Raw genomic sequence first — 13,427 nt, forward strand, 5'->3', positions numbered from 1 at the left:
TCTAGTGAGATTGAATATGTGTTTCACATGCTTTGTCGCCATTTGTTTTTTTATTCTGTATATTGTCTCTGCTTCTTTATCTATTTTTCTCTTGACGTGTAACACACTGATAATGGCCTTCCAAGGATGCCCATAATCTAATTTACAAAACGTATGGGTATGTTATCTTACATGGCAAAAGGAATGTTTGATGATATGATTAAATTAATGGCCCTGAGCTGGGCAGATTATTTTGGATTATCCAGGTAGGAGACAAAGGATTGGAGTCAAAGTAGGCATGATCATGGAAGAAGAGGTCAGCAAAAAAGAGAAACTTGAAGATATCACATTGCAGGCTTTGAAAGTGGAGGTAGGGGCCATGAGACAAGGAATGCAGGTGGCCTCCAGAAGCTGGAAAAGGCAGAGAAGGGGTTCTCTTCTAGAGCGTCTAGAAAGAATGAGCTCTTAGGACATCTTGACTTCAGCCCAGTGAAACTGACTTTGGATGTCTGGCCTCCAGAAACGTAAGAAAATAAATTTGGGTTATTTCCAGCTACTAAGTTTGCAGTAGTCTGTTGGAGCAGCAGGGAAGGAATACACAGTGTGTTCACATTTTTCTTATTGATATGTAAATTCTCTTTTATACAATAAAGTTCTTAACTTGTCATATATGTTACAAATATTTTTCCCAGGGTGCAGTTTGCTTGTAAATATTTTTATAGTATTTTCTGATAGAGTTTTGTTCTTAACTTTTAAAGTATTATTGATGTTACATAGGATAAGCTTTATTTCAGTGGTATACAAATTTTAAAAATTATGCAGTCAAATCTATGTATCTTTTCCTGGGTGATGTATTCTATTGCTTTTAAATCAGTTTTATATTCACCAATGTTACCTCCAGAATTTTTATGGTATGTGATTTTTCATTTATCATTCTTCATTAAGTTTTTATATATTTTTCATCCTATTTCAGGGCTATCTTGACTGTTTCATTAATCTGTCAAGTTCTGTGCTATTACCACACCATCTAAATTATTGTAGTTTCATAAAAGTTTTTATATCTAGTAAGCCAAGTACTCATTCATTACTCTTTTTCTTAACCTTTTTTTAAAGCTGGTCTCAACATGTCACTTTTCAAGATGACTCTTAGAATCGTTTAGACAAGTTAAAAAATTTCATGGGTGTTTGGATTCGAAGTTTGCAATAAATCTGTAAATTAATTTGGAAAGAACAGCATGCTGCTAATGCCTCCGTAAGCTCTTGTCAGGGAAGAACATGCTATTTTTTTAATCTATAAAAATAAAAAAATATATATATGCATATTAATGTTTATTTATATTTGAGAGAGAGAGACAGAGAAAGAGTGTGTGAGCACTGCAGTGGCAGAGAGAGAGGGAGACACAGAATCGGAAGCAGGCTCCAGGCTCTGAACTGTCAGCACAGAGCCCTACGTGGGACTTGAATTCACAAACCTGGAGATCATGACCTGAGCTGAAGTTGGAAGCTGAACCGACTGAGCCACCCAGGCGCCTTAAAAATATATATTGGTATACAGTATTATAGATTTATTGATGTAATCTTAGATGTTATTCAATAAGATTAGTTTTAGGCATTTTGTATGTTTTGTTACTATGGGAATTGGAATGTTTTCCCACAGTATTTACTAACTAATTTTAGCTGATGTCTTGGAAAGCTCTCTATTTTTGTATACATATCTTCAGCTTTGCTGAACTTTACTAATTATGACTCTTTCAGTTGATTCTCTTTGGGTTTTTATGTATATAATTGTATCACAGGCGAATGCTGCTGATTTTATCTCCTACATCCTAAAAGTTTACCTTTTTTTGATTTCAAATTTTTAAAGTATTAACTAGAACTTCCAGATCTGTGTCAACTGTTCACAGTAACGTGATGTGTCTTCATTTTATTCATCTTTTAAACCTTAATGTCTCAAGTAGTTCAAATTTAGTATGGCTCTGGCTATTAGCTTAAGAATGGCCTTCTTTTTCCCTTTCTTGGTTAAAACATGGATTTACATTTCTGAGTGTTCATTTTTCTAACTGGATCTGTTGAACTAATATATTAGATGAGTTGTTTACTGCATAATAAACTCGATTTGTGTTTCTAGGATATGCTCTTTTGCTTATTGGACATTCTTTGTATTATACGATAGACTTCAGTTGACTAGATGGTTTGTTGGTTAGGATTATTGGAATCTAAAGTTACAAACGAGACAAGGCTGCGGTTTTAATATGTTCCTCGATCAGATTTTGGCACTGGGGCAGCAGATAGCTTTCCAAAAGTATTGTTGGTGTATTACAGTTTTTTTTCCCTACTTCCTGAAGCATATATTGCATAAGGATTTGAAAGACATCACCCATAAAACTAACTGCTCTGGATCACTTTGGAGGTAAATTTTTTAAAGTTGTTCCATAATCTTTTATGATTTCCTCTAACTGAGTTTCTTCTACATTAGTCATTTTCAGTAACTTATATTGCTTTTCACAGAATTGTCCTTTCATGGAGATCTCAATGAATTGGGCTTCCAAAGAATGATTTGGATGACCGTGTTCAGTTCTCCCAAGGTGGCGCATAATGCCTACCATTCCAGATGCCAAGGAGAGAAGTGAATTTATTATCGGCATTGGATGCCTTACAGCTTAATTCTTTCCTGGAAACTGGTTGCAAAGGGCTGGAATAGAGTTAACATAACACATTAAAATAACTGTAAGAACCTCCTCATCTGTTTTTACAGTCTATCTCTCCTTCTTATATTTACTTACATGTGGATTAAAGCTTTTTAGATTTGTTTTAATTTTTTTCCCCAAAGAGCCAGCTCTTGGATTTTATTTATGATTTTAATATGATTCTGTTTATGAATTTGGTCCTATATGCTTTCAGCTTTACTGTTTCCTCTCATCAGATTTTATTAGGTTTCTTTTGTTGGACTCTTCTTAATGATTTGATTTGAGTAGCTAACTCATTTCAAAGGGGAGAATAAGAACACTGGAGCTGAATGGCTAAGGTGAAGGATGGGGCAGGGATAGGTAGAGATCTCAGCTCCAAAGGCTGTTATAGTTAGGATAAGGGTGGGCCACCAATGCAAAAACAGAGACTTTATTTTGAATAGCTATCACTGGGTGTTAGTGGCTTGTAGAGCTAGGAAAACGTTATATACTCTGTGGACAGTTTTACTCTACAGTCTGCCCGGAATGCACTGTCTTGTAAAGACAATCTGTGCTGATTAACTCATTCCTTGGTTATAAGATCTTTGTGGAGGGTCCACCATGAGCGCTACATGTGGAGCGCTGTCCAAGGGGCAACGCGAAACACCCAACAGGAGCTGTGCCACTTTTGAGCGTGTCGTTGCAAAAGCAAACTAAGTTTGTAGTAGCCATTCAAAGGAGAAAGATCATAGTCAGGATCTGGAATACACAGAGAAGACTTTCTGAAATGGCAGAAGGTAAGCTGGGTCTGAAAGGAGGAAAAGGTGAAGGGGTCAGCAATAAATTTCACTAATTTGGAGTGCAGTGTGGAGAGAGCCTAACGGCGATGAGAGTGTAGATTGTGGATAAGTAGAGAATGTGTTGATCATTTCCCCCAGCATGTCAGGCTTATGGAGAATATTCATAAGGCAGCCCAGTTGGTTCCTCAGTGCAGTAAATGATGGGGGAGCCATTGAAGCTTCTTGAAGAAGGAGTGCCTGGTGAAAGCATCCTTTTCACGCGGTCAGGTTGACAGTAGTATTCAGGCGGGATTGAATCTGAAAATCAGGGAAGAAGTCATAGGTGTTTAGGTATGTGAATTTAGTGACTAATAGATTACCAAATGAAAGGGTGGTCCTGAGAGGTGACAGATGGAAAATCAGAGAAAGACAGGGAAAGACTAAAGACGTCTCTCAGTATTGGTTCTCCAATATTTGAGACAGGATGGTCACACAGGGACCCTATTTGAGAAGTAATGTGATGTATACTGGAATTCTTGAGTTTGTATTCTTGAGTTTGAGGGTGTGGCTGGACATCCACTCAGAGAGTGGCTGTGGTTGGCTGGGGTGCAGAGCAGTAGGGGATATAGAGGTTTGGGACCAGAGCAATGGGCTTGGATGAATCTATGAGGAAGTTAACTGCAGATAGAGAAGAGCAGGGGACAGGGGCCTGTGGAGTTCCAGCAGAGTTTTAGAGATGATTGGAGAATAAATTCAAAGCGTGTGAGCAACAACGGAGATGGGAAGTGGTATCTGGGAATCGAAGCCAGTAGGTATAAAACGGCATGTTGGATTAGTTGGGCAGCAAAAAGAGAAACATGTGCTGCTTGAAAGAAGGAAAACAGGGTTAATGAACAATAACACGAATGCCGGTAAAGATAATGACAGTAATGCTAGGAAAGTTTTTGTTTAGTATAAACATTGGATTATGCTTGAAGGTGTGTAGGGAAAGGCAAAAAAGAAGTTATACAGGGAAAGAGGTTTAAGTAGAGGGGCAAATTTTAGACTTTCTCTGAAAAGATTAACTTATACTGACCTATGTACATTCATCAAATTGAACAGAATATGGTTATGTTAGGAGAAGTTCAGATCAATTAAACTAGATGGAACCTACTCTCAGAATGATATGTTTAAGTCAGAATAAAGCGCTATTCATATTAGTTAGCATATAATATCCAAGAGCAAAGGAATTGCCAATTGATGACAAATATGAACCAAGTTCATGCTAAGAAATTGTAGGGTAGTTAAAATCCAGGGTTAATCTGTTCTCAAGAATAACTGGATGGTTTTATCAATGTTGCTGTTTGGCCCTTCAATAAATGGAATCTACGTGTCTTTGAAGTTTATAAATCAAAGTGACTTTGATATGAGCTGCTTTGGAATAATTGAAAAAATACTGGCTTTTTTTTCATTTTTCTTTTCTCTTGAGTTGTTACTGAAATTTGCATACTTCTCTCAGAGTAATAAAATTTCACCTAAAGTTCAAGGCAGCCACTTACACTTTGTTAAACTCTTAAGTTTAAGAAAATATTTCTCAGAGTGGTGATATACTTGTGGCTGAAAACTACAAGAAAGTAACCGGGTACATAGTGTTTTCTTTCCTTTCCTTCTTTCCCTTTTCTTGTTTTCTTTCTTTCTTTTTTTAAGAGAGAAGGAGTAGAAAACCCTGGAGAAACAAAGTAGAAAACCATTTTTATTTCTGATCAAAGAGAAGAAGATAAAGATGTACATGTCAAGTGTGATTTAAAAGACCTTGCCCTTGCTTATGCTGAAGAGGAGGGAAGCAAGCGAGGAGCTGGGGGATTGAAGTTAGAAGCAAGGCCAGGATGCTTGGAAATGGGGTCATCCCGCGGGAGGCCAGCGCAAAGATCAGAGTGTGTGGGGGTGTCTAGATGAAAATGGAGAAGGGCTGGCGAGGAAGAAAGAGATGGGACCTAGAAAAAGTCCGCAGGAGCCCCCTAAACTAGTTTGACTGTGTTCTTTTGTACGAAACCCCCGCCTCTGAAGCCCAAGGCCTCACCTTTAGGGCTGCTAGTCTGTTAAAGGGCTAAAGACCCACAGGCCGAAGTCAGCATCTCTCTGCAGTTGCCAAAGAAACATTCTTTCTTCAGGTCGAAATGTAGTTTCTCTAAGACACAGTATTATATTTTTTCTCCAAAAACCTTTCTTATTAGGCTTAAGTTTGCTCTCCCTTCTGGAAAAAGGCCCTACAGAAGAGAATGATATCACTGGGCTCTGTTCATATTCACAGACTCTTCCTATGCTGCTGGAAAGTTGGTCAGAGTAAAACTGGAGGCGGGGGGAGGGAACCTGAGGTATATGTGCTGCTCCCCTGCTTCTGGGATGTTCTCAAGCGAATCGTGGTGCTGAGATTTGCTGCCCAGGGTGGTTCTGATGGTGTCTTGAGTCAGAAGGGAAAGACGTTTTCTATAGAGAACTTTCTTCGGTGGATTTAGCAAATCCATTATCCTATCAAAAGAGTTTGGTTTACTTCACATTAACAGGATATTTTGGGGGAAAAAGAACAACCTGGAGAGGAAGGACAGTGAACTTGTTAGGGGTATGGACTCTGGAGCCAGGTTGACTAGATTCACATCCCAGAGCCACTGGTGGCCAGCTAGGTGATCTTGGGCAGGGGCTGAACCTTTCGGTGCCTCATTTCTTCATCCACTAAATGGAGATGATGGTAATGTGACAATAGCTATCTAACGACGTAGCATACGATGATAATACTAAAACAATAATGACAGTAATAATACAAGGTTGTACTGATAAAATTAGTTGGTATATGTAAAGGGCTTAGAACTCCCCTTGGCACATATGAAGTACTTTGTAATTTATCTTTAAAATTTTTCATGCTTTTAAAGATTCTATTTGTTTATTTTATTAAAAAAATTTTTTTAACATTTATTTATTATCGAGAGACAGAGAGAGACAGAGCATGAGCAGGGGAGGGGCCGAGAGACGGGGAAACACAGAATCCGAAGCAGGCTTCAGGCTCTGAGCTATCAGCACAGAGCCCGACGCCGGGCTCGAACTCACGGACCGCGAGATCATGACCTGAGCCGAAGTCGGACGTCCAACCGACGGAGCCACCCAGGCACCCCTAAAGATTTTATTTTTAAGTAATGTCTACACCCGATGTGGGGCTCAAACTCACAACCCCAAGATCAAGAGTCACAGGCTCTACCCACTGAGCCAGCCAGGTGCCCCACTTTGTAATTTAGTTGTTGTTATTAGTAAATGATGAATTCAGTGTTAGAGACTGATCCAATATCTTATGTTTTCTGTAACATGTGGGTTATGGTTTGAGGTCAAAGTTATCTATAAAGTTTCCTTCCTCCCCGATATTTCCCTTGTTTTATAGAAACCAAATCATACTTCTCCTGCTTGAAAATGGCAATAATGTTGTTTACTTACCATCTGGATATTGCGTTCCATATTTTTGTTCTCGTGCCAAGATAAAATGCAGATCTTTGACTGACTACTTCAATATAGCTCAGTTGATTTAGTTCAGTGAATTGCTATTGGCTCCATCCACTGAGACAGCTCTGTGAGTTTTTTCTTTTTTATTTTTTTAAATGACATTTGAATGAGTCATTTGCTAATTTTTTTTAAAAAGGAATTTCTTTTTTGGAACTAGAACACAAAAGCTTCCTAGCTTCCAAGCACTCAAAATTACAAATAAGGTGACTAAAATCAGTGATAGAAAAATCTGGAGGGAATTATTAATACTCTCAATCTTCCAAGAAAATGCTGAGGAGGGCCCATTTGCTTGAAAAGGAACTTGGTGCTTGGGTTTCTTTTCCATTTCTCAGAGTATGTTTCTAGTGGTAGGAATTCACGGATACGTTATCAATTCGTTCAATTTATTTTTTCTAAAACCTGTATTGGGTGTCTACGTCATGGAAGGCAAAACACTGTCCTAGGTGCCAGACGTGCAAAAATAGATTAAACAGGATTCTGGGCCTTCGGGAGCTCGCCATTTTGTGGAAGGGATAAGACGACATAAGGATAATTCGAATATATGACAATGTCCTAAATGGCATATCGGAAAGAGTCCCACAAAGATTTGGAGAAGAGAAGCAGCAAAGTAAGCACCATTTTCATGAATTAAATAATATTTGAGTTGGATATTGAAGGACAGGTAGAATTTAGACAATAAGAGAAATTGGCAAAGGTAAAATGGAGAGATGGGAGACATTTTTAGGGAGAAAACATATTATCCAGCACCCCAGGGCTGCCCTAGACCCTGAAGATAAAAGCTGAATGAGCTGATGGGGTGGCCAAGCTCAATGGAACATGCGCACTAGTGGGTCGAAACAGAATGTATCTAAGTAAACGAATGAGGTAATCTAACGGGAAAGATTCTATACAATCAAAATAAAATAATAAAATGACAAGTGACAGTGTTGGGAGGAGAAGTTACTTTCGAGGGGGTCGGGCAGGAACGTTTCTCTGAAGAGGGGAAATTTGATGTGAGACCAGAATAATGAAAAGCCTTTCGAAGGCCTAGGGAGGCTTGTTTGGTAAACACAAAGGCCAGGGTGGCTAAAGAGTCATGACCAGTGGTGAAGAACACTAAGGCTGCTGTGTGGAGAAGGACTGTGGAGTATGGGGGGGTCAGGACGCAAAGGAGAGAAACCTCTGGGAGTTTATTGCAGCAAACAGGCAGCAGATGATGCGGCCTCAGACTGGGGAGGCAGTGGGGAGATGCGAGCTAATTCTGGAAAGACAGGGAGTCACAGAGTGCAGGGCTTCACATTCTCTCAGTCTGAGAATTTGAAATTTATTCTGGAGGTAACAGAAGAGTAAAATTATTTATGGATTTAGAATTTTCCAGTGTCTATGCTTTGATCTGTTTTTTTCCTGTGGAAGATACTTTTTTTTTTTTTTTTTTACACACCTTTGGTAATTGATTAGTACCTTACATAATGAGCACTCTGTGGTACCCTAGTGATTTGACAGATAAGTGCCTCTTAGAAAGTTGTCCACTTTATAACTGCCGTGGAATCAGATCTTGGGAACATCTTCAGATACACAGAATAGAGACACAGATTTTTTTTTTTTTAGCATAATGAGTCTACATTATAATATTAAAAGTGGTTGATAATAAGAAAAGAAAGTTTTGTTGTTCACATAGATGCTCTCCTCTGAGAAGCAGGGATGCCCAAGAAAAAGGTTTATAAGACCACAGGAAATGTAAATAGTGGGGAGCTTTGAGGAACAGGGAAAACTAAAAAGCTTATCTCCACCTAAAAGCGAGCAGTCATTCCTCAACTGCAGCATTGTGGATATTCTGGTTTTTTTTAAGGGAAGAATCTGAAAATTTCCTAATTTTAAAAAGATAGAAATTGGGTCACCTGGGTGGCTCAGTCGGTTAAGCGTCCGACTTCGGTTCAGGTCACGATCTTGCGGTCCGTGAGTTCGAGCCCCGCGTTGGGCTCTGTGCTGACTGCTCAGAGCCTGGAGCCTGTTTCAGATTCTGTCTCCCTCTCTCTCTGACCCTGCCCCGTTCATGCTCTGTCTCTCTCTGTCTCAAAAATAAACATTAAAAAAATTTTTTTTAAAAAAGGATAGAAATTAATGAAAAGAAATTACTACACTGTGCAGTCCAAAGTGAAATGTATTTGTAGGTTTGTTTCAGGCTGGGGGTGGGCGTACTTTGTAACTTCCCAAGTGAAGGCTCCTCCAAGGCCCATTAAACAGCTCTGCTCTGGCTCATCCACGGTGCAGCTAGAAACAAAACTCAGTACTTTGAAAACTGACACCTGATGGGGAGGAAATAGAGGGAAAAAAAAGCCTGTGTGTGTGGTGGGAGAGGCTGAACGGGAAGAGGAAGCGGAAGAGTAAAGGGATGCTCAGTGAGGCGGCCGGTGTGGTCTGATGGCAACAGCTGGGAGAAACAAAGAAACATCCTGCGTGCCATCATCGGTACCCCATGAGTGTTTGTGATCATAGGACAGTTAAGACTATTTCCTTTGTAGCTACAGACAGTACCTGCATGTCTTTCCAGACTCTGTAGGGCTTACGGAATCTTGAAGTAACCTAGACCCTTAGCATCTGTTACTTCATTTTCAATAATTATAGATATAAGCTTATTTTCATTCTTAAAATTAGTATCCCATTTAAAGTTTCTTGTTCAGTTAAACTAGCCTTCCCATTAGCCCTCTGGGCCACCCCAATTCTTAGTGAACTTCCCATTAGCTGAGTATACAGTCCTAATTATGGAGCATACCTAGAAATCAATCAGTCTGATGCTCTTTTGTGACCTCTTTGCTTTGTTGTAATATTTGACAACAATGAATTCACTTTTTTTGCATATATTTATCTTGTCTTCCCAAATACTGAGTAATTTTGAAGGCTGAAGATCTCAGCTTATCTTTCTTATACCCACCAGAGAGTTTAATATGGTACTTTTTTTTTTTAATTTTTTTTTCAACGTTTATTTATTTTTGGGACAGAGAGAGACAGAGCATGAACGGGGGAGGGGCAGAGAGAGAGGGAGACACAGAATCGGAAACAGGCTCCAGGTTCTGAGCCATCAGCCCAGAGCCTGACACGGGGCTCGAACTCACGGACCGCGAGATCGTGACCTGGCTGAAGTCGGACGCTTAACCGACTGCGCCACCCAGGCGCCCCTGGTACTTTTTTCAATTAGCAATAATCGCGCCTCGGATAAACCTCATTGGCTACAATACTGCCACTGAGCAAAGCTTAATATGGTACTTTTTTATCCAAAAATGTTTCTTATGTACAAGGTAATAAAATAGTGAGGTGAAGAGCAGAAAATCACACTTTAGCCAACCATACTGTCTATATGAGATAAGAAAAACTCCTTTGGTTATTTCATCACCACCGCCCCCCCCCCCCCGCCAGGTTTGAGAATTGATTTTTTAAAAACGTCATTGATGACTATTTTGTCATTGCACAGGCATGGCTTTTGTGTTATGGAGCCCAAGAGTAACTCTATCCAAAGCAGAAGATGGTAACGGTTCATAAACCTGGAATTTAGCCACGCCATTTAATTAGAACTTTTAATTTGATGAGAACTTTTGTTTTATTTTGTTTTGGCCAACCAATGTTTAGAATTGGGACCGCTTTGTGGCTCAGTGTCTACCATGGTTACAGCATCACCGTGTGGATCAAGGATCACGAAAGAAAGACATAGCCAAGGAAATCTGTGATTGCAGAACTCATTAAAGAAAAGGAACATTGTCTTTCCCCACATTATGTTGCTGGCTAAAAAAGAATTGCCTCGCAATCTGGTTAAAGAAGCTATAAAAAACTTTAGTGGGTATTTGCAGCTAAATCTTAATACGACGTGGAAAACAATGGCTTCGAATTTCAACAAAAGGAAGCAATATATCAAGTACAACCTTGTCAAGGACCCTTGCTAAAGAATTTACTGCAGATTATCAACTATTTGTTGGGGATTCTCTATATGTAAGGCTCTGGGTACCTTGGGAGACATAGTGGGGGAAAAAAAAAGATAAAATCCATGCTTTTAAGGTCTTTCAAATTTAGTGGACAAGAAGTAGTAATGTAACACTTTATTTGTTTGTTTGTTTGTTTGTTTGTTTGTTTAAAAGAGAGAGCAGCTGCACATGAGAGCTGAACAGGGGCAGAGGGAGAGGGAAAGAATCATGAGCAGGCTCCCTGCCCAGGCGGGGACCCAACTCAGGGCTCCATCCCACAGTTGTGAGATCAGGACGTGAGCCAAAATCAAGAGTCGGACGCTTAACTGACTGAGCCACCCAGGTGCCCTATAATACAACCTATTACGATAGGTGTTTAATGTCACCAGACACACTGTGGGGAAAGGCGAGGGGGTATCAATCTGGCTGAGGGGCTCTGAGAGAGCCCTAAGGAATCCTTTGAATTGGAGGAGAGCTGTCACGATGGATGCCCCCCGGGAAGGACGTGGAGGCAGAAGGCTTCCAGATGGAGAGGACCAAATGAGCGAACATGCAGAGGTAGTGGAGTGTTGTGTGTCTTTAAGGATTAGGCGTTTTCCTGAATGGCTGGAGGAGAGGATTCCTGCCAACAGTGTGTGGGGGACAAACGGGTGGAACTGTGTGTGGGAATTAGCAGTGGAATACAATAAGCCTCTCTCTTAGGATTTGCTTGTGTCCCAGGTAGAAGAGAACTTCTGCTGGTAAGAACCGTGTTTGATTCTTTTTTATCTCTTACTACCAACAAATGCTTAATATTCTTGTTGCTTTTTATAACCTTTGGTATTTGCATGAGTGCCTGGAAAACGAGGCCCTTTAGAAATGTTGGATCTGGTGAGCGTGCACGGTTTTAAAAGCCAAGTGAGAAAGTTTTGGGTTTGGTTCTGTGTGCAACGAGGAGCCTTCAAAACGTTGTGAAAAAGGAAGTTTGTGATCAGAGCTGTGCTTTCTGAAGATAACATAAGCAACCATATGGAGATCAAATCAAAGAGAGAGGAAAAGCCCAGGGCAAAGAGATCTGTTAGCAGTTGTCACAAAAACCTAGGTGAGGGAGGCAGAGCCTGGGCTGAGGGGGCAGTGGCCATGGGAGTAGAAGGAGACAAACTCAATTAGATTTGGCCACAGTTTGACGTAGAGAATGCAGAAAATGGACGTGAGGGGCCTGGGGTCACAGTTACCTATCAAACTCAGGGTCCTTAAAAACTTTCAACAATTTGCTACTTCTGTTTAATTTATCCCTCACTGGTGAAGTCCAGCATAAAATGTTAGCCTTCACAAGCAAAAGCTGGACAAAGCCAACAGTTTGAGATTATCCCCAGATTATCGTGGTTGAAGAAAACTTTCCAGGAGCCTTGAATGCAGGAGCCATTCATAGAGAAGAGGAAGGGCTCCAGAGGATGAGTTGGGGGTTAGTTAACACAGTGACTCCTGTCAGATTTGTCAGGTAAGGGCTAAAAGTGTCAGCTATGCCTCAGACAGTTTGCTTAATGATTTGGAGGGGCCTTCCATGTGACAAGTTCACACAGCTGGATTTAAAATATTTAAGGCATTTCTTTCAAGCATTTGCCTAGCTGGGGGTTGTGATGAGGAGGAGGACTATGGTGTTCACTTTTTGGGAATCCTACTTCTTTCTTGACTTGAAAAATGTTGTATGAAATCAATAAAATGTGCGTAACAATACATTGTTTTCCCCGAGTGAGGAAATAATTTGGCTGCTGTCCAGCATTGTGCTTATATGAACTGAAAGAAAACATTCACAGCAAATATGTACTGTAGGTAGTCAGGTTGAGAAGGGCTTCCAACATCATAAATATAAAGAAACCCATGGCTTTACCAAGGATTTCACATTTGTTCACGAAGTGATACAATTTCAAGAAAGCATCTTCTGACAGCCTTTGAAGATCATGTAGAATAATTTGGTTCCCACAGGTGACTACTGTTTAAAGAAATCGCCACGAGTGTCTACAGCAGAGGCATCAAAACAGTACCGATTACCTATGGACAGTCAGAATCCAGTGATGTCAGAACAGAGGAGGTATGGAATTTATCGCTTACAAGATGGTTAAAAAAAAAAAAAAAGAAAGATGTATCCTTCAATATTGTTGGAAACAAAAAAACTACCTGAGTAACTTGGAAAAGAATTTCTTATTCATTCACTGAATCATTCACTTTCTCAAAACTAACACCAAATAGATCCACTGTTAGATCTCCCCTGAATGCCACCGCAGGAAATGCACCATTGGAATATTTGTGGTGGGTAGTACATTTTTATTTATTTATTTACTTTAAAGTGAAACGAAGTAAGAGAAGTGAGAACCCAGAACTGGGTCAACATCTTGACTGCACTTGATCTTGAGCAGATGATTTTTTTTTTTTTTTTAGGAAAGGGAAGAAATGGAAATTGAAGATCTCCGAAAGTCTTTTCTCATTCCCAGTTTATGTATATTTAATATATGAGTCCTCTCATAAGTATATTTATGTAGTAAGTGAAGACAGTTAAGGAAAAAGGA

General features: G+C 39.9%; 1 non-coding gene across 1 annotated transcript; it reads right to left on the minus strand.

Annotated features, from left to right (window-relative positions):
• Positions 1–10,042: 10,042 nt before the first annotated feature.
• LOC121031196 (U4 spliceosomal RNA) lies at positions 10,043–10,181 on the minus strand. The gene has a single exon (XR_005790608.1). It is a non-coding gene; the product is annotated as a U4 spliceosomal RNA (small nuclear RNA).
• Positions 10,182–13,427: the final 3,246 nt, after the last annotated feature.

Source organism: Herpailurus yagouaroundi, unplaced genomic scaffold (assembly GCF_014898765.1).
Source record: "Herpailurus yagouaroundi ecotype Mexico unplaced genomic scaffold, PumYag 140, whole genome shotgun sequence".
Lineage (NCBI taxonomy): Eukaryota > Metazoa > Chordata > Mammalia > Carnivora > Felidae > Herpailurus > Herpailurus yagouaroundi.